Source organism: Macaca mulatta, chromosome 1 (genome assembly GCF_049350105.2).
Source record: "Macaca mulatta isolate MMU2019108-1 chromosome 1, T2T-MMU8v2.0, whole genome shotgun sequence".
Taxonomy (NCBI): Eukaryota; Metazoa; Chordata; class Mammalia; order Primates; family Cercopithecidae; genus Macaca; species Macaca mulatta.
In genome coordinates, this window is record NC_133406.1 from 60,817,629 (window position 1) to 60,845,332 (window position 27,704).

The 27,704-nt window shown below is 40.0% G+C and overlaps 1 long non-coding RNA gene across 1 annotated transcript in view; it reads right to left on the reverse strand.

The window, feature by feature from the left end:
- Positions 1 to 2,270: 2,270 nt before the first annotated feature.
- Positions 2,271 to 27,704, reverse strand: part of LOC144341191 (uncharacterized) — a 37,734-nt gene continuing 12,300 nt past the window's right edge. Inside the window, exons 2-4 of the long non-coding RNA XR_013417976.1 lie at positions 8,801 to 8,965; positions 4,023 to 4,055; positions 2,271 to 2,423 (exon numbers count right to left, since the gene is read on the reverse strand). This is a non-coding gene — a long non-coding RNA (uncharacterized LOC144341191). The remainder of the gene's footprint in view (positions 2,424 to 4,022; positions 4,056 to 8,800; positions 8,966 to 27,704) is intronic.

Below are 27,704 nucleotides of genomic sequence, written 5' to 3' on the forward strand. Positions count from 1 at the left end.
TCATGTCTTCCCCACCAATCATAAGTAACTTTGCCACCTATTAAGTGTAGAGACTTGGGGACATTCTGCCAGTGCTGTTGATCCCATTACTTTTATCTCTTCTGAGGACTTCATTCCATTGTTTCTGTCTGCTGGGCTTTCCTTAGATAGATATGCTGATCTAAACATGCTGAAGTCTCTCCCATAAAAATAAAAAAATAAAATAAAATAAATTCCTTCTCTTTTCCATGGAGCTTTCTCAGCTATGGCTTGAAAACTAACCTTCCCTTATTCACCAAATTTCTAGAAAGAGGAGTCTACACTTACTCTTTCCACTTCCTCACTTCCCATTCGCTTGTCTGCTTATTGGCTTCTACCTTCCCAAGTTACTAAAATGGGTCCTCCCAAAATCAAAGAGACCCTCACCGGGCACCATCCCGTGGATATTTCTCAGTTTTAATTTTACTTGATTGGTCTGTGTCTTTGACAATGTTGACCATGCTTCTCTTAAAACTCTCTGCTCACTTAGCTTCCAGGACCCCTTCATCTCCTGGCTCTTCTCTAACTTTTCTCACCATTTCTCCTCCTCTCTTTGCTTCCTCTCTCCTCTCCTCTTTGTTCTTTTCACGCACTTCACCCCTGCCACCCTTTAAGAAGGATTTTTAATTTTTAGTCTACTTTTTTACAGTCTCCCTTTGTAGTCTCATTCTTTCACCTAGTTTTAACTACCATGTGTATAAATGCTTGGTAAATGTTAACATCTCTTAACTTTATGTACCAAATTATGTATTTATGTTATGTATTAATTACTCCCAAGTCTATATTCTAGCCTCTGCCTCTTCCCTGAGCTGGATCACATATCCAAGGTGCTAGTAGACTTCTCCACTTCCATGTCATGCAGACTCCTAAACTTAAATCTATCTGATATAGAATTCACTCACTCTGTCCTCCATTCCAATATCCCTCTTATATGGTGACTGATGCCACCACCCACCCAGTAATTGCTCTTCATTTCTTATCCTTCCGCATCTAATTGTTCAACAAGTCCAACAACCCTGCTGTCTTCTTCATCTCAGCAATTCCTAGGCCAGGCATGGTGGTTCATGTTTGTAATCTCAACACTTTGGGAGGCCACGGTGGGGAGGATCACTTGAGTCCAGGAGTTAGAGACCAGCCTGGGCAACATGATGAGATTCTGTCTCTACAAAAAATAATTTTTAAAAATTAGGTGAGCATGATGGAGTGTGCCTGTAGTCCTAGCTACTCTGGAGGCTGAGGTAGGAGGACTGCTTGAGCCCAAGAGGTCTGAGACTGCAGTGAGCTGTGATCACACCACTGCACCCCCAGCCTGGGTGGCAGAGTGAGACCCAATCTCAAACAAAACAAAACAACACAAAACAAAAAAGCCCCAAACAATTCCTAGATTCACATAGGGCCAGGATTTTTTTCAATTCCACCAGTCAAAGTGAGAGGGCTCATTGAAGACATGGGGCATTTAACTGAGATCACAAAAGGGTCACACCTTAGTAATAAAATAAAAACTACTCTAGATCTGCCTTCAAAAAGTTTCAAACAAGCCTCAAAACCATCAAATTCATTTAACTGTCTTCCAAAACAAAGTCCAATACTTTTTAAAGGACTATAACAAAATCTAACACTCAGTTATGTAAAATTCACAGTGAGTCATCCAATAAAAAATTAGCAGACAACAAAGAAGCAGGGGAAAATGTGACTCATAATCAGGAAAAAAATTAATTAATTGATATAGACCCAGAAATGATAGGAACATGATAGAATTAGCAGCTAGGAGTCTGGGCACAGTGGCTCACACCTGTAATCCCAGCACTTGGGGAGGCCAAGGTGGGCAGATCACTTGAGTACAGAAGTTTGAGACCAGCCTGGGCAACATGGTAAAACCTGGTCACTATTAAAAAAATACCAAAAAATTATCCAGGCATGGTGGTGCATGCCTGTAGTCCCAGCTACTTGGGAGGCTGAGGCTGAGCCTGGGAGGTCGAGGCTATGGTGAGCTGTGATCATGCCACTGCACTCCAGACCAGATAGTGTGAGACCTTATCAAAAAAAAAAAAAAAAAAAAAAAAAAAAAAAAAAAAAAGACTTAGCAGATATTAAAATAGAGATTATAAATTTGTTCAGTATGCTCAAGGATTTAAAGAAAAACATGAATGTAAGAGAGAATTAGAAGATATAAAAAGGAATCAAACTTTTACTGGCTAGTATTATGTATTAGTCTGCTCAGGCTGCCGTAACAAAATACCTAAGACTGGGTAGTTTAAACAACAGACTTTTATTTTCTCATAGCTCTGGAGGCTGGAAGTCTGAGATTAGGGTGCCAGCATGGTCAGATTTTGGTGAGGGCTCTTTTCCTGGTTTGCAGATGACTACCTTCATGTCCTCATGCTTACCTGGCCTTTCTTTGGTCTCTGAATGGAGAGAGAGAGAGAGAGAGATAGAGAGAGAGATATCTCAGGGTCTATGGTATCTCTTATAAGGACACTAATCCCATGAGACCAGGATCCCTCCCTCATCATCCAGTTATCCCCCAAAGGCCCCATCTCTAAATACTATTACATTGGGGGTTAGGGCTTCAACATATGAATTTTGGAGGACACAAACACTCAGTCAATATTAGATCAATAGCAGATTAGACATTGCAGGAAAAGTTTGTTGAATCTGAGTACAAAGCAATAGAAACTACCCAAAATGAAATACAGAGAAAAATACCAAAACAGAAAGAGCTTCATACTTGTGGAATAATATCATATCAAGTGGGCTAACATATGTGTTATTGAAGTTCCAGAAAAGGGCAGAAAAGCCTAGAAGAAATAATTTTCTAGGTTCCAAATCTAATAAAAACTGTAAACTCACAGATCTAAATAATTCAATAAGTCCCAAAAGAATAAACACAAAGAAAACCACACCAAGGCACATCATCAAATTGCTGAAAGCCAGTGATAAACAGAAAAAATTTTAAAGCAGCCAAAGAAAAAGAGACACATTATGTATAGAGGAACAGATAGGAAAACTGATGATTTCCCATCAGATAGAATGAAGGCCAGAAGACAATGGAGCAACATCTTTAAAGTGCCAAAAGAAGAGGCTGTCAACCAGGAATTGTATATCCATTGAAAATATATTTCAAGAATGAAGGCAAAATAACTTTTTCAGACAACAGTATGCTGGGAGAATTCATCACCAGCCATTCTTCACTGTAAGAAATGTCAGAGGAAGTTTTTTACACGGAAGGAAAATGATACAAGATGGGAATGTAAAGTACATAAAAGAATGAAGAGCATCAGAAGTGGTAAACATATGGTGAATATAAAAAGACTGTTCCCCCTCGTTTTAAAATGTCTTTCAAAGACAGTTGCCTACTTAAAGCAAAAATAATAATGTGTTGTGGGGTTTGCAGCATAAATAGAGATAAAATGTATGACAACAATAGGATGAAGAATGGGAGGCAAGGACTAGAAGTATACTGTTGTAAGTTTCTCACATTATATGGGAAGTGGTATAATATTATTTGAAGGTAGACTGTGATAAATTAAAGATGCGTATTATTAACACTAGAGCAATTACTAAAAAACAAAACAGTTATAACTAATCAGAGATAAATTGGAACGTTTTAAAAATACTCAGTTGATCTAGAAGAATACAGGAAAAGAGCAAGAAAAGGAATAAAGAGAAGATGAGACAATTTGAAAACTGTTAGCAAGATGGTAGATTTAAACCTAACCATATCTATAACTGCATTAAACATATAGTGGATTTAAAAGCAAGATCCAACTATTGGCTGTCTGCAAGAAACTAATTTGACACATAAAGATACAGCTAAGAGTACAAGGATGGAAAAGTGTATGCCATGCAAAAGCTAATCATAAGAAACCTGGAGTGCCTATATTAATATCAGAAAAAGTATATTCCAGAAGAAGGAATATTGTCAGGATTAAAGAGACACATTCCATAATGATAAAAGGGATCAGTTTATCAGTAAGACATATTAATCCTTCATTTATACGTACCTCACAACAGACCTTCAAAGTCCAAAAGCAAAACTGAAAGGAGAGATAGACAAATCCAAAATTTTAGTTAGAGATGTCAGTGCTCCTCTCTTAGTAATTCATAGAACAAGTAGATGAAGTTGTTATGGAAATAGAAAACTTAATCTATCAATTTAACCAGTTGATGTTCATAGGCTATTCCACTCAACAATAACTGAATACTCATTTTTTTCAAGGACACATAAAACATTTGCCAAGATCATACACTGGGCTATAAAATAATTCTCAATAAAATTTAAAATACTGATAATAAAGAGTATGTGCTGTAATCACAATGGAATTAAATTAGAAATCAATAATGGAAATTTCTGGAAAATCCCCAAATATTTGGAAATTAAAATTCTATATAGCCCATGGGTTATTACTTACTAAACTAGGTAAAAATAAAGCCCTGAGTTAAGTGCTACATGAACCATGCCACATTTAATCCTCACAATAATGCCATAAGGTAATTACAGTGATCACTGTTTTGCAGATGAGCCCCCAGAGCTCAGAGAGGCAGCTGGTAGGTTGTAAACCTAGGAGCAAAAACCCAGGTCTGTCTCATGTCAAAGCCTAGTTCATGATCAGTGTGTTATTCCACAGGCAACTAGTTACAGCAATCAAGATGGGCACCCACAGAGAGCTGTGCTGAGTACCCTATTGGGTATGAGGGGTGAAGGATGTATTGCTGATGCTGCCTGCCTTCTCGCCAACTCCCTGTCCACAATCTCACCCCTAGGCTTGGTGCTCAAGAGCCTTCCCCATGGAAACTCTACCATTGGGTGTTCTCTTATGTTCTTCCTCACTCTTGTTATTCTGTTGTGAGCTTCCTATGTCCCCAGTGAGTTCTTTCCTCGGCAGGGTCACTGGCTTTCCCTGGGTGCTTGATCCAAACACCTCATAAGGCCTTCTTCCTTTAAGGGTCTCATCCTCACTGCTTTTACTTCTGGCTCCCCCATCCTGATCTCAGCAGGCCTGCTTTGTAATCCAGGGCTTTCTGGACCCTTATCCAGAAAGATGTGGATCCACGTCCAGATGTTGCAAGACCTGCAACACTATTCTTCTGTTATCCTTAGGCAGCCTTCTCAGACCAAACCAACTGTCGCTGGCCCACCTGGAGTCCACCAGTAGCCAGGGGATCCCCAGAGTCTCCAGAACTGCTCAGTGGCTCACTTTATCTTTCTCTTTTACTTAAGAGATCTTTGAACCAGACTGCCTGGATTTTAAATCCTGGAATTATCACTTGATAGCTTTGTAATCTTATGTAAGTCATTTTACGTCTTGGTGCCTCTGTCTTCGTCTTTATGCTGCTATAACAGAATACCACAGACCGGGTAGTTTACAACAGACAGAAATTTATTTGGCTCATCATTCTGGAGGCTGGAAAGTCCAGAAGCATAGCACCAGTATCTTGCAAGGGCCTTTGTGCTGGTGAAAGGTGGAAGGGCAAGAGAGGGCAAGAGCAAGAGGAAGGCCAAACTTGTTTTTATAACAACCCATTCTCATGATAATTAACCCACTCCCAAGATAATGACATTAATCTATTCATGAAGGCAGAGCTCTCAAAACCCAATCATCTGTTATTAGGGCCCATCTCTCAATATTGTTGCATTGCAGATTAAGTTTCCAATACATGAACTTTGGGGGACACATTCAGACCATAGCAACCTCCATTTCTTCATCTGTTTAATAAGGATAAGAATGGGATGTGTCTCACAGGATTGTTGTACAGATTGAATGATTTCATATGTATAAAGTGCCTCGCACTCAATAAGCATTAGTTCTATTATTTTTATGAAACAGGGCCTCATTCTGTTGCTTAGGCTGGAGTGCAGTGGTGCAGTCATGTCTCACTACAGCCTAAACCTCCTGGGTTCATGTGATCCTCCTTCCTCAGCCTCTGGAGTAACTGGGACTACAGGTGCGTGCCATCATGCCCAGCTAATTTTTTTGTTTTTTGTAGAGGTGGAGCCACCCTATGTTGCCCAGGCTGGTCTCGAACTCCTGGGCTCAAGCAGTCCTCCCACCTCAGCCTCCCAAAGTGATGGGATTATAGGCATGCGCCACCATGCCTAGCTCTGTTATTAATTTACATCCTTTTGTCCTTGTCTCCTCCATCAGACTGGGAGCTTCCTGAGAGCAGAAGTAATGTTTCTTCAATCACTCTATTATCCTGGGAGCTCTCTGGCGGAGTAGGGCTGCATCTCTTCTAAAGAATGGGGGCTCCCTGAGGTCAGGGATTGTGTCTCCACCATTAGACAGGGACTGCGTCTGCCTCTCAGGCTCTGAATTTTTTTGTTTGCCTGCTTCTCAGTTCTCATAAGAGGACTGTGAATATGGGAAGCGCAGTGGAGCTCTGGGCAGTGAAGATATTCTGGGAGGGGCCCGGGAAGCTCTTTCCAGTGGATAGATCTGGCCTTGGTGAGGGAGCCGGGAGATCCTAGGCAGATTCCTTCCCAGAGCAGCTCCAGAAACAAGATCCCAAGGCAGCTTCCAGGAGCTACTTCTACCCCCAGGCAGCTGGGGAGTTCTTCTAAGACACTTCTGTCTATGCACACCGTGCACACTATTCTGAGGAAGTTCAGCCTTAGCACAGTTTTACCCCTTTCAATCTATCAGAAGACAGGAGATGCAATATGGCATTGGGCAAAGAGCAGACTAAGATAGCATTGAATTCTGGCTCTGCCACTTGCTAGCTGCATGGAACCTTCGTTTAATATCTTGGGACCTTCGTTTCCTCATAGGCAAAAATGATAATAAGAAAACCTTGTTCTCCAGTCATATTGTGTGCTCAATAAATGTTAGTTGAGTGAAAGAATGCATATTCATTTCCTTTCTTTGGGGGAGTTTAGGGAGTGGCATAGCCAGCCCTGCCTCTGGTAAATTGAATTCTACCATCTGTGGGCTGAACAGGTCATCAAGATGACATTTAGTTCATTCCCAGCCTTTAGTCCATCTCAGGCACACACTTAAATAAGCTCCCAAAATGGAACCCTTGGTAATGCATTCCCATGCTTCGGTCATGAGAAAATCCCTTCTAACATCGCATTGCCCTCTCCCTACCCCACCCCCAGTGGCACATCACAGGCATGTCTTTTCTTTGATTCTTTTCTGTAACTGGAGTAAGGAGTGTGGAAAGTTGGGACGTTAGATTCTAGTTCTAGCTCTGCCATTAACCTCTATGTGACTTTGAGCATTGGAAGCTGGCATTTATTGAGCCTCTGCTCTGTGCTGAGTACCTCACTCCCTTCTCACGGCGTGACTGTGGAGATGACAGGGTCCCCATTTTACAAAAGACAAACCTGAGGATCAGAGAGGTTAAGAAACTTGCACCAAATCACACAGCTATGGAGTTCACATCTCCCTGACTCTACACTCTTTTTCCACTGCACAGTGCTGACTTCCCTAGGGACCTATTTCCTGATCTGTAAAATAAGGGAATTGGATTTAGTGTTCTAGAAAGTTCCTTCCAGTGTTGGCATTTTGTCACCACCTGCTCTGGGCCTCTGGAAGAATCTGAGGAAATTTCTGCTCAGCTTCCTGGCTTGGCTTCCTTGCCTTTCCCTGACCTTCTCGTTTGTTTGTCTATTCTCAGGACTTCCTTACCATCCTCTCCAGTGAGTTGGTGTGAGACAAGGAACCAAATGTTTCCCTGGAGTTAGTGCAGTTCCATCTGCCGCGTTCCCTGCATAGCGGTCCGTGGGAACACTGCGTTCCACCCTCCAGACCCTGGTGCCTGGAGTGTTTTCCTTGAGCCACACTGCCTGTCTGCATTCCCCTTTCTGTGGGGGCTTGGGCCAGCCTAAGTCAGAACCCATTTGCTTTTCTGTTTCTGACAGCAGATGGCTTCCTAGTGGTAGGGGCAGGGTTGGGTGGACTTGCTTCCCAGGCACAGGGGTTTTTATCAGCAGGCTGTTTCCATTTCTAGAGTGCCAACCCTTGTGTCCTCACACCACTGAAGGAGTTCATGCAGACATTCAGTGATTCACTTGTTCCACATCCTTAGCCCGTTTTGGCTGCCCCACAGTGGAGACAAAGCCCTGACTTCAGATTTCTAGCTGTGGCTCACCTCACCTGTGGTTTGCTTTCCTGCGCTTATAGGTGGGGAAGTAGAGGCATTGGGAGGTGGGTCAGGGGCCGGCCTGGGATAGGAGCTCAGGAACCTGTCCTTCCCTGATTCGGTGTCCTCCTACCGTGCTCTTTCAGTAGGGCTGCAGCCACAACACGGGCCTCATTTTTCTTGGCTGTTACTAGATTTCTGAAAGCAGCTGTTTGTTGGCTTGTGAGCTCTCATACTTCTTGATCCAAGGGCAAGGAGCAATGGTTTTGTGTTTTCTGTTTGTTTGTTTTTGTTTTATTCTTGAACCTAGAGCCAGCTGCATTCTCATGTAATGTCACCTGGTAGGGGTTGGATGGTCAAGGAAGTACCTGGGCCCAGAGTAGGATTGCCTCAGGAGGACAATGTGACCATCATCACTATGCCATCATCAACAGTTGCATCATCATTTAGGACCTTCCTGTTTACTGGCACTGTGATAAATGGATTAGGCACATTAACTATTTTGTCCCTACATTGAATCTATGAGCTAGGTATTATTACCAGTTTTCAGACCGGGAGTGGTGGTGTGTTAGTCTGTTTTCACACTGCTCTAAGGAACTACCTGAGACTGGGTAATTTAGGAAGAAAAGAGGTTTAATTGACTCACAGTTCTGCAGACTGTACAGGAAGCATGACTGGGAGGCCTGAGGAAACTTACAATTATGGCGGAAAGTGAAGGGGAAGGAAGCACCTTCTTCGCATAGTAGCAGGCCGTGGCGGGGAGTTCCATACACTTTTAAACAACCAGATCTCGGCCGGGCGCGCTGGCTCATGCCTGTAATCCCAGCTACTCGGGAGGCTGAAGAAGGAGAATTGCTTGAACCTGGGAGGCAGAGGTTGTAGTGAGCTGAGATTGTGCCACTGCACTCCAGCCTGGACAACAGAGCAAGACTCCATCTCAAATAACAAACAGACAAAAAACAAAAAACCCAACCAATTCTCACGAGAACTCTATCACGAGAGAGCACTAGGGGGATGGTGCTAACCCCTGAGAAACTGCCCCCATGATCCAATCATTTTCCATCAGGCTCTGCTTTCAACACATGGGGTTTGCAATTTGACATGAGATTTGGGTGGGGACACAGAGCCAAATCATATCACATGGTTAAGAAATTTGCTGTGGTGCTAATGGAAGATAAAGGCAGGATTGGAACCCAGCCCGGCTTACTCCAAAGTCAGTGGACAGTCTTCTCCATTAAGATCTACAGCCATTAAGGCTGACCTTGGACAACCTTAGTGACAACTCCTCTTTAGAGTGTGTTTACTGTAGATGCTCAGCAAGTGCACATTGTGGATATTCACTACACGCTCATTGAGTAGTGAAACTAAGCAATAAAGGTCATGTCATCGAAGCAAGTCTGTTCTATGGCACAGAATGAGAATTCAGAGATCTGAATCCTCTGAATAGTTGCATGCTCTGTGACCAGGGGTGAATTACTGGCCATTTGGACCTTGGGAAAAAACAAGGATGTAATTCAGAGGGACATAGAACTGTAGACTGCATCCGGGGGCTGGATGACTTGACCTTCAAAAAGATTGTTGCAGCCGGAGGAGTAGGTGAGCTGCATCAAGTTGCCTGGGGCTTTGTTTATCCTGAGACAGACAGCCTCGCTCCTGGAGTTGTGAATTTCTGAGCATTCCATCCACCCATTGGTGGGGGTGCCTGGCACCAGTGCCTGGAGCCCTGGGAGTGGGTGTTGGCAGGATCAGTTGTGCTTGTGGTGCCTCACTCCCTGCACATGCTGCTTCTGGGCTCGAGCTTGGGGAGCAGACAGTGCCTCCTGACTGGTTTTCCTTTTGCTTTGATTTTGCTGGCTGTCCTTGCCAGGGCTCGGCTGTCAGCCTTGGTGGTTGATAGCCAACCTTTGACCTTTGACATCCAACCATCCCCCTCCCCCACATGTGCTAACCACAGTGAAATCACAGATGCACAAATTATCAACTGAGAAGAATCTTAGACCAACTGCATCATTTTAAAGAGGAGAAACTGAGAAGGAGGGAGGAGGAAGTCCTTGCCTAAGGTGACAGATGGCAGAATGGAGTAAGCCACATTGGACTTTAGCAGCCTGCCTGCCTTGTCTTCAAGAGCCAGGAAATATTCATTTAATATCTTCTACATATAATCATACCACCTTTACCTAGGTGATCACTTAGGTACACACACACACACACACACACACACACACACACACACACACACACGTTGTCCAGAGCCTCCCTTCTGGACTTCTCCTGGGTCTGCTAAGCCCCAGATCTTTCTAGATTCCTGTCACTGCCACCCAATCAAAGCTCCTTGCCCAGTTTTCTACCCCTAGTGATCTTGCCTCTGTTGGGTGGCAAAGGGCTCTGACATAGATGTGATATTAGACCCTTGGCCTCTCCTCCTTCCCATACGGAGCAGGCAGAGCACTTCACTACTTATGGATATGAGGCCTTAAATTGGTTCCTTACCCTCACCAAGCCTCAGTTTTCTCATTTTGGAAATGGGGATAATAACGCACTTAGCTTATTGCCTGGCACCTGGTTAGCTAATACAATGTTAACTATTATTTATTATTATTAATGGGACTATGATTATTCCTAAAAGCAGTGGCTCTCTGGAAGACTTCTCATCTAGCCTGTAGGAGGGGGCTTGGGCTCCATAACCTTTCCATGGTGGTACCCCCATCCCTAAAACAAAGTCCTGCATTCTAGGAGGCCTTGTGGAGGTCTCAATCCCTACCCTGGCCCCAACCATTGTCAGCCAAGCCTCTTGCATTTCACGGATCTCAACTCTGCCTGTTGCAAGTTATAAATAACCCTGGCCATCTGTGCTATGAAACCCCAATACTGAGACCAAAGCAGAAGCTTCCTAGATCCCTGCCTCCTTCCCCATCTTCCCCTGCTTCTGGCAGGAGTTTTGTTTTCTCTGCTTTAGAATTTAAAGCTTCTTCCCTTTTGTGCTTCCTCCCCCATACCCAAGCCTGTGCATGGACTCTCCATCACTGCAGATGTCGAGGAACTCTCTGGGGAACAGTTCTCTTAGAAAGAAGTGCCCATTTCAATAAATTGCACAGAAGTGGTGTGCTCCCTCCTGAGCCATTGGCTGGACAGGGCCAGCAGCTGTCAGGCGGATGAAATATGCACAGAAAACACGAGGGGACTAGAGGCAGGCACCACTCACAGCAGAGGGGCTTCGAAGTTTCAAAGCCAAGCAAATCCTCAACCTCGTTGGGGGTTGAGGGGAGAATCCTTGGGCTCTTTCCTCACTCTCATTCTCACCCTCTAAGAAAACATACTCTTGATAAGTCCTATGCACCTGGGCCCCTCTCAACCTGCCAAAGTGATAATTAGCTAATCTGGGTGGCTATATGTTAGGGACTAAATGCTTGTGTTCCCAAAATTCATGTACTGAAGTCCTAACCCCCAGTGTGATGGTCTTTGGAAATAAGGCCTTTGAGAGGTAATTAGGATTACATGAGGTCATGAGTGTGGGGCCCTCATGTTGGGATCAGTGACCTAATGAGCTTGCGTGCACACTCACTGTCTTTCCCTCACTGCCTGTCTGCACCCACGGGTCATGCATACATCAAGAAAATGCCAGATGAGTGCACAGGGAGAAGGCAGCCATCTGCAATTCAGGAAGAAAGCCCTCATCACAGCTGGACTATGCTGGCACACTGATCTCAGTTCTGGCCTCCAGAACTGTGAGAAAATAAAATTTCTGTTGCTAAAGCCACACAGCCTGGGATATTTTGTTATGGCAGCCCAAATTGACTAATAACACTATAAATGGAATGGCCAGGACATTCCCTCTTCTTAGAAAGAACATGTGTCATCAGGGGCTTCCTGCAGACAATGCCGATGACTGACGGCCTGCTGGGTTAATGAATTCTAGTACAGAGGCAGCCATGTGTTTTTCCATCTTGAGCCAGATGATCCGACATCCATAAAGTTATAATTGTTGTACCAAATTTTACTAAATAGGAGATATTTACAAATCGTAATGTACAAAATAATCCAACAACATTCATATCCCTGCCAATCTGGTTTAAGAAAGAGAACCTGGCAGCATTTTCTTTGAATAATCTTACCCATTCCTTCCTTGAGCTGAGCTATGTCATCGCTAATTTCATGCTTCTAATTTCCTTGCTTTTCTTTGTAGATTTATTATTGTTTATTTGTATCCTTAAATGATATGTTGTTTGATTTTATATGTTTTTAAATATTTTGTTAATGGAGTCAAAGTTTACATCTTCTTTTGTGACTAACTTCTTTCATCTGTGTTGTGTGTGTTGCAATTCATTTTCTTTTCATTGTAGTGCAGAATTCCATTGTATAAATAAACCACAACTACTCCTCAAGTTTATTACCAATGGAAAGTATTTTCCCCCAGTTTGGGAGTACTAAATACTACGCTGCAGTGAGTATTCTACTTCATGTCTCTTGATTTCCTATATGGAAAAGTTGCTTTAGGATATATATATAATACAGAAGTGAAATTGCTGAGTCACAGAGTATATGCATCTTAAATATTGCTAAATAGTGTAAAAATTCTTTTCTAAAGTGGTTGCACCAACTTACACTTCCAAGAATAGTGGTGTCAGACTTAATTTTTTAAATTGTTTATCTGGAGGTAATAAAATTGTATCTCTTGTGTTAAAAGTTAAATATTCCTGATGACTAATGAAGTTGAACATTTTTTCAAATGTTTACTGGTCATTCAGATTTCTTCATTTGTGATATTCCTATTCAAATAGTTTGCCCATTTTTCTATTGGATCATTTGTCATTTTCTCATTGATTGCAGAACTTCTTCAGATATTCTCAATGGCAGTCTTTTTGTAATGTGCTCTGTGTGTGTGTGTGTGTGTGTGTGTAATTACAAATGTCTTCTTCCCCTCTGGTTTGCTTTTTCACTCTCTTAAGCATATCTTTTGGTGAACAGAAAATTTTTATTTAAATGAAGTCTAGTTTGTCAGTCTCTTACTTTAGGGTTAATGCTTTTCATTCCTGTTAAACCTTTGCTCATTGTAAGGTCACGCAGATACTGTTTTTCTGTTTCCTCCCAGGAGTTTTATTGTTTTATGTTTCACATGTAGGTCTTCGTATGCCTGGAACTGAATTTTGTAGGTGGTTTGAGGTGGAGGAATAAACATTTATTTTTCCCATCATATGGATGTTCAACTGACATCACGTGATTTATTGAAAAGATGATTGTTTCCCACTGCAATGCAATGATATCTTCGTTGTAAATCAAGTAACTATATATATGCATTTCTGGACTATATTGTCTCCCATTTACCCTTGTACCAGTTGTTTTGTTCTTCAAGACTGTTTTCTTCATTTAGAACCAGCTTGCCAATTTCTCCCAGAAAACCAACCAAGCAAACAACAAACAAAAAAACTCCTAGAATTTGGGGAAGGACTAACATCTTCACCATATTGAGTCTTTTAACCCATGAATTTGGTATATCTCTCCATGTGTTTAGATTTTTCTATAATATCTCTCAGTAATGGCATGTAGTCTTCATTGTAAAGAATTTTAATATTTTTCACTAGATTTATTCCTAGGTATATGATTTTGGATGCTGATATATAAAGGCTCTGTAAGTTTTTTTATTTTAAAATTGTGTATTGCTAGCATATAGGGATACAATTACTTTTTAATACTAGCTATATATCCAATGACCTTGGGAAATGCACTTCTAAGTTTTAATAGTTTACATATATAAGTTCTTTTGGACTTTTTATATTCACAGTCATGTTATTCTCTAATAATGATAGATTTTTGGTCTTACATTTCTTATTCATTTTAATTTCGTATTGCCTTATTGTACTGGCTATATCTCCAGTGTAATGTTGAATTGAAATCATAATAGCAGACATCCTTATCTTGTTCCTGATTTCAAAGGGGGACTCTTTATATATTTTACTACTAAGCATAATATTTGGTGTTATTTTAAAAATACTTTAACAAAATCAGATTAATGGAGTTCCTTTCTTTTTTTTCCTAGACCAATTCTAAAAAATTTATTTTTTTGGTATTCAGTCTTTAATAGCTACAAGGGATAAGGCTAGAATTTATTCTTTTTCTTTGATAATTTTTTAAATTATACTTTATGTTCTAGGGTACATGTGCACAATGTTACCTATGTATACATGTGCCATGTTGGTGTGCTGCACCCATTAACCCGTCATTTACATTAGGTATATCTCCTAGTGCTATCCCTTCTCCTCCCCCACCCAACAACAGGCCTTAGTGTGTGATGTTCCCTTTCCTGTGTCCAAGTGATCAAATTGTTCAATTCCCACCTATGAGTGAGAACATGCGGTGTCTGGTTTTCTGTTCTTGCAATAGTTTGCTGAGAATGATGGTTTCTAGCTGCATCCATGTCCGTACAAAGGACATGAACTCATCCTTTTTTATGACTGCATGGTATTCCATGGTATACATGTGCCACATTTTCTTAATCCATTCTGTCATTGATGGACATTTGGGTTGGTTCCAAGTCTTTGCTATTGTGAATAGTGCCGCAATAAACATACATGTGCGTGTGTCTTTATAGCAGCATGATTTATAATCCTTTGGGTATATACCCAGTGATGGGATGGCTGGGTCGAATGGTATTTCTAGTTCTAGATCCTTGAGGAATTGCCACACTGTCTTCCACAATGGTTGAACTAGTTTACAGTCCCACCAACAGTGTAAAAGTATTCCTATTTCTCCACATCCTCTCCAGCACATGTTGTTTCCTGACTTTTTAATGATCGCCATTCTAACTGGTGTGAGATGGTATCTCATTGAGGTTTTGATTTGCATTTCTCTGATGGCTAGTGATGATGAGCATTTTTTCATGTGTCTGTTGGCTGTATAAATGTCTTATTTTGAGAAGTGTCTGTTCATTTCCTTTGCCCACTTTTTGATGGGGCTGTTTTTTTCTTGTAAATTTGTTTGAGTTCTTTGTAGGTTCTGGATATTAGCCCTTTGTCAGATGAGTAGATTGCAAAAATTTTCTTCCATTCTGTAGGTTGCCTGTTCACTCTGACAGTAATTTCTTTTGCTGTGCCGAAGCTCTTTAGTTTAATTAGATCCCATTTGTCAATTTTGGCTTCTGTTGCCATTGCTTTTGGTGTTTTAGACATGAAGTCCTTGCCCATGCCTATGTCCTGAATGGTATGCCTAGGTTTTCTTCTAGGGTTTTTATGGTTTTAGGTCTAACATTTAAGTCTCTGATCCATCTTGAATTAATTTTTGTATAAGGAGTAAGGAAGGGATCCAGTTTCAGCTTTCTACTTATGGCTAGCCAGTTTGCCCAGCACCATTTATTAAATAGGGAATCCTTTCCCCATTTCTTGTTTTTGTCAGGTTTGTCAAAGATCAGATGGTTGTAGATCTGTGGTATTATTTCTGAGGGCTCTGTTCTGTTCCATTGGTCTATATCTCTGTTTTGGTACCAGTACCATGCTGTTTTGGTTACTGTAGCCTTGTAGTATAGTTTGAAGTCAGGTAGCATGATGCCTCCAGCTTTGTTCTTTTGACTTAGGATTGTCTTGACAATGTGGGCTCTTTTTTGGTTCCATATGAACTTTAAAGTAGTTTTTTCCAATTCTGTGAAGAAAGTCATTGGTAGCTTAATGGGGATAGCATTGAATCTATAAATTACCTTGGGATTCCTTTCTACTCCTAGTTTTCAAAGAATTTTACTATAAATGAGCATTGAATGCATTTTCTGCCTCTATTGAGATCATTCATTCTTTTCCTTTCTTTGTTCTGTAAATGTGGTGAATTATGTTGATTGGCTTTTGAATGTCAAGTCATTTTTATATATAATTTTTATACCATTGCATTTGATTAGCTAATATTATGTTTAGACTTTCAACGATGTTCACGAGGGAGACAGATGTATAATTTTCCTGTCTTACAAAGTTTTGTCAGGTTTTAGTACCACATTTATAAATACTATCCTCATAAAACAAATTGTGGGATGTTTTTCTTTTTCTATTATCTTGAAGAGTTTGTGTAAAATGTATGCCCAGTTCTTCATTAAATGCTTAGAAGAGTTCATCTGGGAATCCATGTAGTCCTAGAGCTGGGAAATTTTAAAATTACAGATTTAATTTCTTCATTAGAAATAGGACACATAATAAGTTCTGTTTATCTTAGTGCTAATTTTCATAACTTGTATATTTCAAGAATTTTTCCATTTTGTGAAAAGTTTCAAATGTATTGGCAGTTGTTCATAACGTTCTGTTACATTTTTAACGTTTGTAGGATCTGATTTGTAGTGATGGTCCTCTTAACTCCTGATGTTGGAATATATGTTTTCTCTGTTTTGTCTTTGAAGAGTTTTTTATTAGTCTTTACAGATAATCAACTTCTGGCTTTGTTGATTTTTTATTCTGTGGTGTTTTTTTTCCAACTGTTTCATTGATTCATGCTCTTATCTTTATTATACTCTCTCTTGCATTTTCTTTGGGTTTAACTTGCCCTTTTTTAATAGGTTCTTGAAATGGATGCTTTGATTATTGATTTTCATGCTTTATTTTTATTGTATGTATTAAGGCTTTATTTCTAATATATGAATATAAATTTCCTTCTAAGAACTGTTTTAGTTGTGTCTCCCATGTTTTGATATCTTGGGTCTTTATAACCATTTAGTTCACAGTATTTTCTAATTTACATTGTGAATTCTTCTGTCCTCTGTGGGTGATTTAGAAGTATGTTGTTTAATTTCCAAACATTTGGTGATATTCAAGTTATCTTTTGTTAGTGGTATTTTGCTTAGTTACTCTGTGGTCAAAGGACATGCTCTGTATGATTTCAGTTATTTGAGGGATGTTGTCTGTCTTGTTCCTCACTGGATGCCAGTTTCTAGTGCAGTGACCAGAATATATTAGGGGCTTAATAAAGGGGTGGTCCAGTTCTTGACTTCAACATGGGGCACAGCAGTGATCTGATTTGCCTTCTGTGCTACAAGTGAACCTTAAAAGCTGGAAAGATGCTGCACCTGAACACATCCTGGGATTTTGATTGAAATTGCGTTGAAACTACAGATTAATATAGGGGGGAGTTGACATCTTTATAATTTGAAGATAATTGACATCTTTATAATTTTATGTATTTCAATCTATAAATAGGATGTCTTTTTCCATTTATTTAACTCATTATGAGAGGCAACATAATACAAGATTAAGAGCATGGATTCTGTAGCTAAGCTTCCTGGGGTCAAATTCTAGTTCTGTCACTCAGTAGATTTGTAACCTTGGGATAGTTTCTCATTTGCTTATCTGTAAATGGAATGATTATAGTAATAGTGCCTTTCTCATAGGTGTGGTTATGAGGATTTAATAGGTTAGTAATTGTAAAGCATTAGAACCACTGGACATGTTGTGGGTCCTGCACAAGTGTTTGCTACATGAAGTAATTATTTAATGCTTCTCAATAGTTCTACGCATTTCTCCATAAAATCTTGCAAATCTTTTGTTAGATCTATTGCTAGTTACTTTACAGTTTGATGTTATTTTGAATGACCATAGTTTTTAAAGTTACATTTTCTATCTGTTTTTGCTGGTTTATGAACATGAAATTGATTTAGTAAAATTGATTTTTGTATATTGATTTTTGTGTCAGTAACCTTGCCAAGTGCTTCTATTTATTCTACTCATTTATCCGTGGATTATTTAGGGTTTGCCACATAAATAAACTTATCCATGAAAAATAACAATTTTGGTTCCTCTTTATCAATTTTTACAACTTTCCTCCCACCCTCCCTCCCTTTTTTTTGCATTCCTCCTTCTGTGTCTAGCTTGAAACTTCCAGGTTGATATGGTGGTAATGTACAATCTCTTCTTGTTCCTGATATTTTAAGGAAGATAGTCAAGGATTTGCCATTAAGTATATTCGCTGTGAGTCCTTAAAAGCAATCTTTTATCAATATCTTTCTGTCCCTACTTTGCTGAGTTTTTGTCACAAATAGATTTTTAATCAAATACTTTTTTCAGCAGTAAGTGAGATGATTCCTTTCCTTTCATCTATTAATGTGGTGAATTACATTAATTTATATATTTTTTAAAAATGATAAAGCAACTTTCATTCCTGGAATAAGCCCATCTTGGTCAAGATGTGGTACATTTTTATATGTTGCAGCATCTGGTTTGCTAACATTTTGTTTAGACTTTGCATTTATATTCATGAGTAGAATGTCCTGTAAAACTCTATTCTCATACTTTTTAAAATCTGGTTTTGACATCAAGGTTCTGCTAGGTTCATAAAATGAGTTGGGTTTTTTTCTTTAAGTCTTCTGGAGTTTTTGTAAGATTGGACTTACTTGTTTCTTGAAGTTTTACTAGAGCTACTAATGTAATTTCTTTACTATTTATAAGACTATTCAGGTTTTGTTCTTGACTTAGTTTTGGTAGGCTATATTTTTTCTAGGAATTTTTCCATTTCATCTAATTTTTTGGCACAAATTTTTTCTTAATATTATCTCACTATCTTTAAAAAGTCCTTGCAGCCGATATAATTTTGTCCCCCCTTTCAATTCTTAGTATTTTGGAATTGCTGCTTCTGCTTTTTACTTGATCACTCTTGCCAGAGTTTTATAGATTGTATTGGACTTTTCAAAAAACTAGCTTTTGGCAGTTTGTTCCTATTGTTTCATTTCTTCTTAATTCTCTTTTAATTGGTTTATTCCACTTTCTTTGAGTTTAACCTTTTTAATTTTTTTGATGAATTTTTGTTGTAGGGGCTGTCCTGTGCATTGTAGGATGTTTAGCAGCATCCCTGGCCTCCACCCACTAGTTGCCGGTAGCACCACTCTTCCCTTCTCCCCCAGTCGTGACAACCAAAAATGTCCCCTGAAGGGCAAAATTATCCTGTCTTGTGAAACATAGTGCTCTCTGTTTTTCCCCCCATGAGCTGTCCCTCACGGTGTCTCATTTTCTTGTGTTTAGTGATTTTTTTTTCTAACTGCAAACTTGTATTTCTCAGAGCTATGTTTATGAGAAATAAAAAGACCCTCACAGACTTTTATGAACACCTCTATGCACAAACTAGAAAATCTAGAAGAATTAGATAAATTCCTGGAAACACACAACCTCCCCGGGGAGGTTCAATCCAGACTGAATCAGGAAGAAATTGAAACCCTAAACAGACCAATAACAAGTTCCAATGTTGAATCAGTAATAAAAACCTACTAACCAAAAAAAGCCCTGGACCAGATGGATTCACAGCTACGTTCTACCAGACATATACAGAAGAGCTGGTACCAATCCTACTGAAACTATTCCAAAAAATCGAGAAGGAGGAATTCCTCCCTAATTCATTCCATGAAACCAATATCATACTGATACCAAAGTCTGGCAAGGCACAACGAAAAAGAGAACTACAGACCAATATTCCTGATGAATATAGATGAAAAAATCAACAAAATGCTAGCAAACTGAATTCAGCAGTACATCAAAAGTTAATTTGCTACAACCAAGTAGGCTTTATTCCTGGGATACAAGGTTGGCTCAACATATGCAAATCAATAAATGCGATTCACCACATAAAATTAAAAACAAAAACCATATGGTCACCTCAATAGATGCAGAAAAAGCTTTTGATAAAATCCAGCATCCCTTCATGATAAAAAGCCTTCAACAAAGTAGTCATCGAAGTAACATACCTCAAAATAATAAGAGTCATTTACACCAAACCCACAGCCAACATTATACTGAATGGGCAAAGCCTGGAAGCACTCCCTTTCAGAACTGGAACATGACAAGGATGCCCCCTTTCACCACTCCTATTCAACATAGTACTGGAAATCCTAGCCTGAGGGATAAGGCAAGAGAAAGAAATAAAAGGCATCCAAACAGGAAGAGGGGAAGTCAAACTCTGTCTCTTTACTGATGATATGATTCTATACCTAGAAAACCCTAAAGACTCGGCCAGAAGGTTCTGAGACCTGATAACCAACTTCAGGAAACTTTTAGGATATAAAATCAACATACAAAATCAGTAACATTTCTGTACACCAATAATGTTCAAGCTGAGAGCCAAATCAAGAATGCAACAGTAGCCATGCACGTGCACCTAGGGATATAACAAGGAAGTGAAAGATTTCTACAAGGAGAACTACAAAACACTGCTGAAAGAAATCATAGGTGACACAAACAAATGGGAAAACATCCCATGTCCATAGACTGAAAGAGTCAATATCATTTAAATGTCCATACCACCCAAAGCAATCTACAGATTCAATGCTATTCCTGTCCAATTACAAATTATTTTTTTCACAGGATTAGAACAAACTATTCTAAAATTCATACGGAACCAAAAAGGAGCCTGAATAGCCAAAAAAATCCTAAGCAAAAATAAAAGCCAAAGGCATCACATTACCTAACTTCAAACTATATTACAAGGCTACAAGTAACCAAAACAGCATGGTACGGGTACAAAAATAGACACATACACCAACGGAACAGAATACAGAACCCAGAAGTAAATCTGCACAACCTACAACCAATTGATCTTTGAAAAGTCAACAAAAAGAAGCAATGGAGAAAGGACTCCCTATTCAATAAATGGTGCTTGGAAAACTGGCTAACGATATGCAGAAGAATGAAACTGGATCCCTGTGTATCACCATATACAAAACTCAAGATGGGTTAGATACTTAAATGTAAGACCTCAAACTATAAATATCCTAGAAGAAAGCCTAGGAACTACCCTTCTGCACATCATGCATGGCAAGGAATATGATTAAGTCCTCAAAAGCAATTGCAACTAAACAAAAAATTGACAGATGGGACATACTTAAACTTTAAAAAGTTTGTGCACTGCAAAATAAACTATCAACAGAGAAAACAGACAATCTACAGAATGGGAGAAAACATTCACAAACTATGTATCTGACAAAACACTAATATCTAGAATCTATAGGGAGCTTAAACAAATCAATAAGAAAAAAACAAATAACCCCATTAAAAAGTGGGCAAAACATGAACACTTTTCAAAAGAAGACGTACATGCAGCCAACAAGCATGTATATCAACAAACTCAACATCACTGATCATTAGATAAATGCAAGTCAAAACCACAATGAGATACTACCTCACACCAGAGTAATTATTATTAAAATGTCAAAAAACAAAACAAAACAAAAAACCAAACAGATGTTGGTGAGGTTGTGGAGAAAAGGGAAAGCTTATACACTGTTGATGGGAAGGTAAATTAGTTCAGCCACTGTGGAAAGCAGTTTGGAGATTTCTCAAAGAGCTAAAAATAAAACTACCGTTCAACTCAGGAACCCCATTACTAAGAATATACCCAAAGGAAAATAAATAGTTGTACCAAAAAGACGCATGCACTTGAATGTTCATCACAGCACTATTCACGATAGCATAAACCTGGAATCAACCTAGGTGCCCATTAACAGTAGACTGGATAAATAAAATATGGTACATACACACCATGGAATACTATACAGTCATAAAAAAGAATGAAATCATGTCCTTTGCAGCAACACGGATACAGCTGGAGGCCATTATCCTAAGCAGGTTAACTCAGGAACAGAAAACCAAATACTGCATGTTCTCATTTATAAGTGGAAGCTAAATCTTGGGCACACATTTATATAAAGACGGGAACAATAGATACTAGGGACTCCAAAAGGAGAGCGGGAGGAAGAGGGGAAAGGGCTGAAAACTTTTCTATCCTTTCTATTGGGTACTGTGTTCACTGTCTGGGTGATGGGATCAATAGAAACCCAAACTTCAGCATCACACAATATACCCTTGTAGCGAACCTGCACATGTACCTTGAAAATTGAAATAAGAAAGAAAAAAACTGTATATCTGGGAATTCTCTGATGCCTGGCTTGAAGATATTTTCCTTTCCTCCAGGAGAGTCTTTCATTTGCATCAGCCAGGCATCTGAGGGAACTGTCAGCCCTGGATCACAAGAAAGTAAATTATTGGCTTTAGGTTTCTAGAACCACGAAGATAGTGTGAATTTGTACAGCAAAGCTACATAATAAGGGCTAGCTGGTAGTTGTTAATTTTCAAGGGAGATGTTTTTCTCCCTTCCATTCAGTGTCAGGTTTAAGGCAGGCAGGTAGGGCACTGATTTATTCTGAATTCACCGTTAGACTGAATTGTAGCCTTTGGGTTTCAGGTTTATGGGATGATGCTGGGGGTGTGGTCCCCTATTGGACTTCCCACTGTTGACAAGCCCTTGGTTTGTGGAAATTGAAGCTCAGTGTAAATGCTGACATCAGTACAAGGCTTATCTCTCTGGGTGCCTGCTTCTCATGATTTTAGGCTTCTGAATTTACCTTTCATTCTTTTCCAATTTATTAATGTATTTACAAAGAGGTTTTAAATCTTTTGTCTGAATATTTGTTGTTGTCTTTACTGAGAGAACTAATTGGTAAACTACTCACTATACTTCAGAACTGAAGTCTATAATGTTTGAAAAGAATATAGTTTTCTATATTAGTGAAGCTAGCTGAACAGATTTATGGTTTGTTAACAACAGTACAAAAGCAGTTGAATTAACATAATTTATGTAAACATGCACTCTTACTGGCCCATGCTAGATGTGGGTCAATTTTGAGAACATCAGTGAAGTCCACAAGGATAGGTACTTAACAAATGGCACCATGGAGTGTGCTTAGTCAGGGCACATCTCAATACACGTCCCAGATTTTCATCACTGTGATGGCTCTCAGTGCTGATCCCAGTCACTTCATGAAAAAAGAGAAAATGGACTCAAACATTCCCAGTGTTAGACCACTGACCAATACAACATTTCGGGCTCTGGGATTTATCCAGTGCTTTATAAAGTTCTAGGAAAACTGAGTCTTCTTGGCGAGCATAATTCACTTTCAGCTTAATAAGTTCCCTGGAAATGAGGCCCCACTCACTGATAGGGGGTTATTTATTATAAATACATTGTCAAGTTTATACACAAAGTGGTTAAAAGCACTCAAGCCAGATTGCCAGACTTAGAGTCTAGGTTCTCCACTTAAAAGTGTGGTTGCCTCTTCTCTGTGCCTCAGTTTTCTCATTTGTGAAATGGGAATAATACTAGACACTATCCTGCAGGTTTGTTTGTAAGGCTTGAATGCATGAGTCCGTGTGAACATCTGGAATGTGCCTGGAACATAGAGGTTAACTTCAAAAAGGTAAGCATACAGAAGCTTAGAGTAAGATTCAGACTTATCAAAACCTGAGAATATATCCTAAAATATGACTTTATGTCCATCAAATAGCATTGCATTCATTGCATTGCTTTTTCTTTTTTCTTTCTCTCTCTCTCTCTCTTTCTCTCTCTCTCTTTCTTTCTTTCTCTCTCTCTCTCTCTCTCTTTCTTTCTTTCTTTCTTTCTTTCTTTCTTTCTTTCTTTCTTTCTTTCTTTCTTTCTTTCTTTCTTTCTTGACAAGGTTTCACTCTGTCACCTAGGCTGGGGTGCAGTGGCACAATCGTAGCTTATTGCAGCCTCGAATTCCTGGGTTCAAGCAATCCTTCTGCCTCAGGCTCCCGAGTAGCTGGAACTACAAGCACATACCACCATGCCCAGCTAATTATTAAATTTTTTTGTAAAAACAAGGCCTATGTTGCTCAGGCTGGTCTTGAACTCCTGGCCTCAAGTGATCCTCCTGCCTTGGCTTCCCAAAGCATTGCAATTACAAGCGTGAGCCACCGTGCCTGGCCTGCATTTCTTTATGATTAGTGATTTTATTGTGCTTAGAATAGTCAAGCAGTAAGAAATGAAAGCAGGTTCCAGTGGTCAGTCACCTCGTCCATGTGGGCAGCTTAAGTTCAACCCAGGCATCAACATTGTTTCAAACAAGATTAGAGTGTTTACAAGTCTTGTCACATCAGTAAGACCTCAGGTCAGATGAGTTGAGTCCTTCAAAGCCTTTTAATTCTCCATGGTCCTTCATTTGGGGAAGCAGTTCAGTAAATATTTCTAACAAGTTTCCATGACTTCACCACCCAACAGCATCAACATAAACAATATCTCCACACTCTGCTTCATCTTCCAAAATTTCAGTAAATACAATAGTTGAAGCATGAGAGCAACAACAACAAAAACTTCACAATTTTGGTGGCTTCCTTTATGACATAATGCAATGAATGTGATTTGCAACGTGCACAGTCTATACTCTTCAAACGAATAACACGGTGCAAACTCTGCATGGGAAGAAACTGCTGAGATACCTCTTCCCTCATCTCTCCCCTCATTGCAGGTGTCCCATCTGCCAGCAGTGAGCTGAGTTTTTGCATGTTTATAGCCACACTCTCTTTTTAACAAGCTCTTCTTAGTTTTGGTTGAGTTCTCGTTTTGTCAAGTCTCCTGTGACCTGCCTTTCAGGGCCAGGAGTTGCATGTTCCTCCCTGGTCTCATGGAGGAAGGGAGAGAGGCACCTTCAAAAGTATGAACCTTGCTTTACATTTCTGAATTTTCTTGTTTTCTTTGTTAATATTTATTGAGCATTTACTATGTGCCAGGCACTATTCTAGGTGCTTTTCATGTAATTCATTCTGTCAGGAAGGCAACAAGCTCTTTAAGCTACATTTGCCTTTTTTGAATGGGTCAGGAGCAAAGGAAGAGTGAGAGACCCAAATAAAAATTATCATCTGCCTCTAGACATGTGCTAGACATGGCCTTACTCTGTGCCTCCTGTCTCAGTGGATGGCTCCACTCTCCACTCTCCACTCACCATGGGAGGCAGAAACTTAGAAGTCATACGAGACCTTCCTCCATTCCCACAGCCCATCAATTCCTGGTCTCATGGCCGCAGCCCTACTGGCTTATCTCAGTCATAGCTCTTTTCACATTGATCTGTAACCATCTGTCTTCCCTGTTAGGACACAGACTCTCTTTGATCTCTGAATACCCAATTCCATAGCAGGCCCTCAAAAGACACTGGCTGAATGAATGAATGAAGTTCTGTCATTTCTACCTAAGAATTTATTGGATTATCCTTCTCCCCTCACTCCATTGACTGCCCAACATAGGGTCCTACTCTTCTCAACAGAACTCTTACAGTAACTTCCTAATTGATGTTCCCTCTCTCCGCTTTGCCCTATTCCTACTCACTTTTCTCATTGTCTCTAAAGGACAAATCAGGGTGTGCCTTTGCTCTGATTAAACCCCTCAGTGCTTCTCATTGCCCTGGGGATAAAGTCAAGGCATCATCTCTTGTCTCTGTCTCTCCTGAGTCCTGTGTCTAGCCATATGAATGGTAGTGTACGTGGTATGGGTGTGTATTTAGGCCTCAGTTCCTTTGCATGTGTGCCTTTTACCTAGGATGCTACTGCCTTTTCTCCGCCTGAAAATCTCCTGTCCATCCTTTGAGCCCCAGCTCAAATGTTCTTTGGTCTGTGAAGCCTTCTGGAACCCTACAGCCTCAACCTTTAGAGGATTAGATCTCTATTTGAGTGTTTGTGGGCTGGCTGTCATAGTCTGGTCACATATCTATGCCTCCATCTCTCCCCACCTGACTAGACTCTCAGCCACTGAAGAGCACAGTCCTGAGCTTGGTATCCCTAGCTCCTTGGCAGGCTTCAAAGAATACTAGAGGGAAGAAGGGGGGAGATCCCGTGTTCTACGAACAGTGAAAGCTGTTGTTGATCCAAAGGGTCTGGAAGAAAAGCCTGCATCGACACTGTGACTGACAGATCTGCTGAAGACAGCCCAGCCCTCATACGTGGGCTTGATGCCAGCTTCCCTCTTCTCATTTCCCTTCTTCAACCCTCTCCTCTCTTTCCTTCCTTCGTGCTCTTCTTCCCTCCCTCCCTTTTCCCTCTTTCTCTTTTATTCACTTTCCTTTCCTGCCTTCTTTCCGTTGCTGTTTCATTTTAGCATTAATCATATATGCACAAGCAATATTACAGCAATATTAATGGAATTCAGTAAATAATAGTGCCCCCGCAATTCTGCTACTCCAACAAATCAGATTGGTTTCATTTGTCTATATTCCTTTCCCATCTCTGTATGCCCACATCATTTTGCATAGTTGTCATCATAATGTAGTTTTAATTTTGTAGTCTACTTTGTAACTTAATATCAGAAGCATCCATGCTCCTACATAATCTTCACAATTATTATTTTAATGACTGAGTAATATTCCACTGAATGGATATGCCGAGTTTTACTTAACTGTTTCCTTTCTGTTGTACAGTTCCAGCTTTGCCCTGTTGCAGAGAGTGCTGTAATAAATAAGCCTGTACTTTTACTTCTTTCTCTTTCTTGCTTCTTCTGTTCCCTTTTTTTTTCACCTTTTCTCTCTTCACTTTTTTTCTTGTATCTCCTTTTACCTCCTTGACTGCAGCTCTCTCTCCTAGAGCAATAATTTGCTTCTGAGTGGATACAGAAATCATGATAGTGGGACCTAGGGTTTTGAAAAAAATTACTAAAAATTTGTAATAAAACGTTCCCAAGGACACATTTATTACATTTGTGCCCTTAAAAAGAGTTACATGATAAATCTTTTTGTTCACAAGAGGTAGAAACACAGGACCAGGTGGGACCAGGTAAGACTAAATTGGAGAAGGCTAAAATCTGTGACAGGGACATGTTATTTGTAGTGGGAGAAATTGAGACACAAATGCCTATCAATAGGGAAATGGCTAAACAAACTATGATGTGTCCATGCTAGAATTATGTATCATTTAGAGGTTGCAGAGCTATATGTACTGACTTGATAAGACGTTTTTAGTGAATTTAGTTGCAGAATATTTGTAGTTTACAATTCATGTAAAAAAATAACAAAACCCAAACCCATGATAGTACTACATATTTTTTTATATATTTGCATATATAAATGTGTGTATAGGGGTATATACATACTCTTATTTATATGTAATGTAAACACACTTCTGTGTAAATGTACATATACACACACACTTATATTATGCAAATACATAGAAAAATTCCTGGAAATATGCACATCAAACTGGTAACAATGGTCACCTCTGCGTTTAGATGAAAGGGTCTTGATTTGGGTAACTGGTCAAATGGAATTTGAGCCTGAACTACAGTGGTTTCACTTTTTTATCAAGGAAAGTGCATTCACATATTGCTTATATAATGAAACATTAATTGAAAATGTTGCCACCGTTGTGTCTTTCTGCTTACCATCTTGCTCTGACCAGCTTCCGATTTAGGGGCTGGCCATCAACAAGTGAAATGTAATAGGAGAATGCTATTAAATATGCAAATGTACTTTGGGAAGAGTGGGCTTTTTGCTTTTTCAGTTGTAATGTTGGTCTTTTGGGACAGTGCTGGTGGGCCTGGGGCAGGGGAGAACAAGGCCTGCTCTTCTAGGACATAAGGAGCCCCCCAAATCAGACATCATACCAGCCAGTCCTTCCCACCCCCTCCTGGCAGGTGGAAGTTGGGGGGTTGAAGTGTAGTCTCTTGCACTGAGTCCTGGATGGAGGACAACAGATGGGGCCACACAGCCCTGCTGCTCAGACCGAGGGGAACAGGTGGAGGTTCTGGGGTCAGAGTGTGAATGCTGGCGATTCATGAGTGGTGCAGGTGGGCGGAGTGCCAGCTCAGGGGCAGCGACAGCTGGGCAG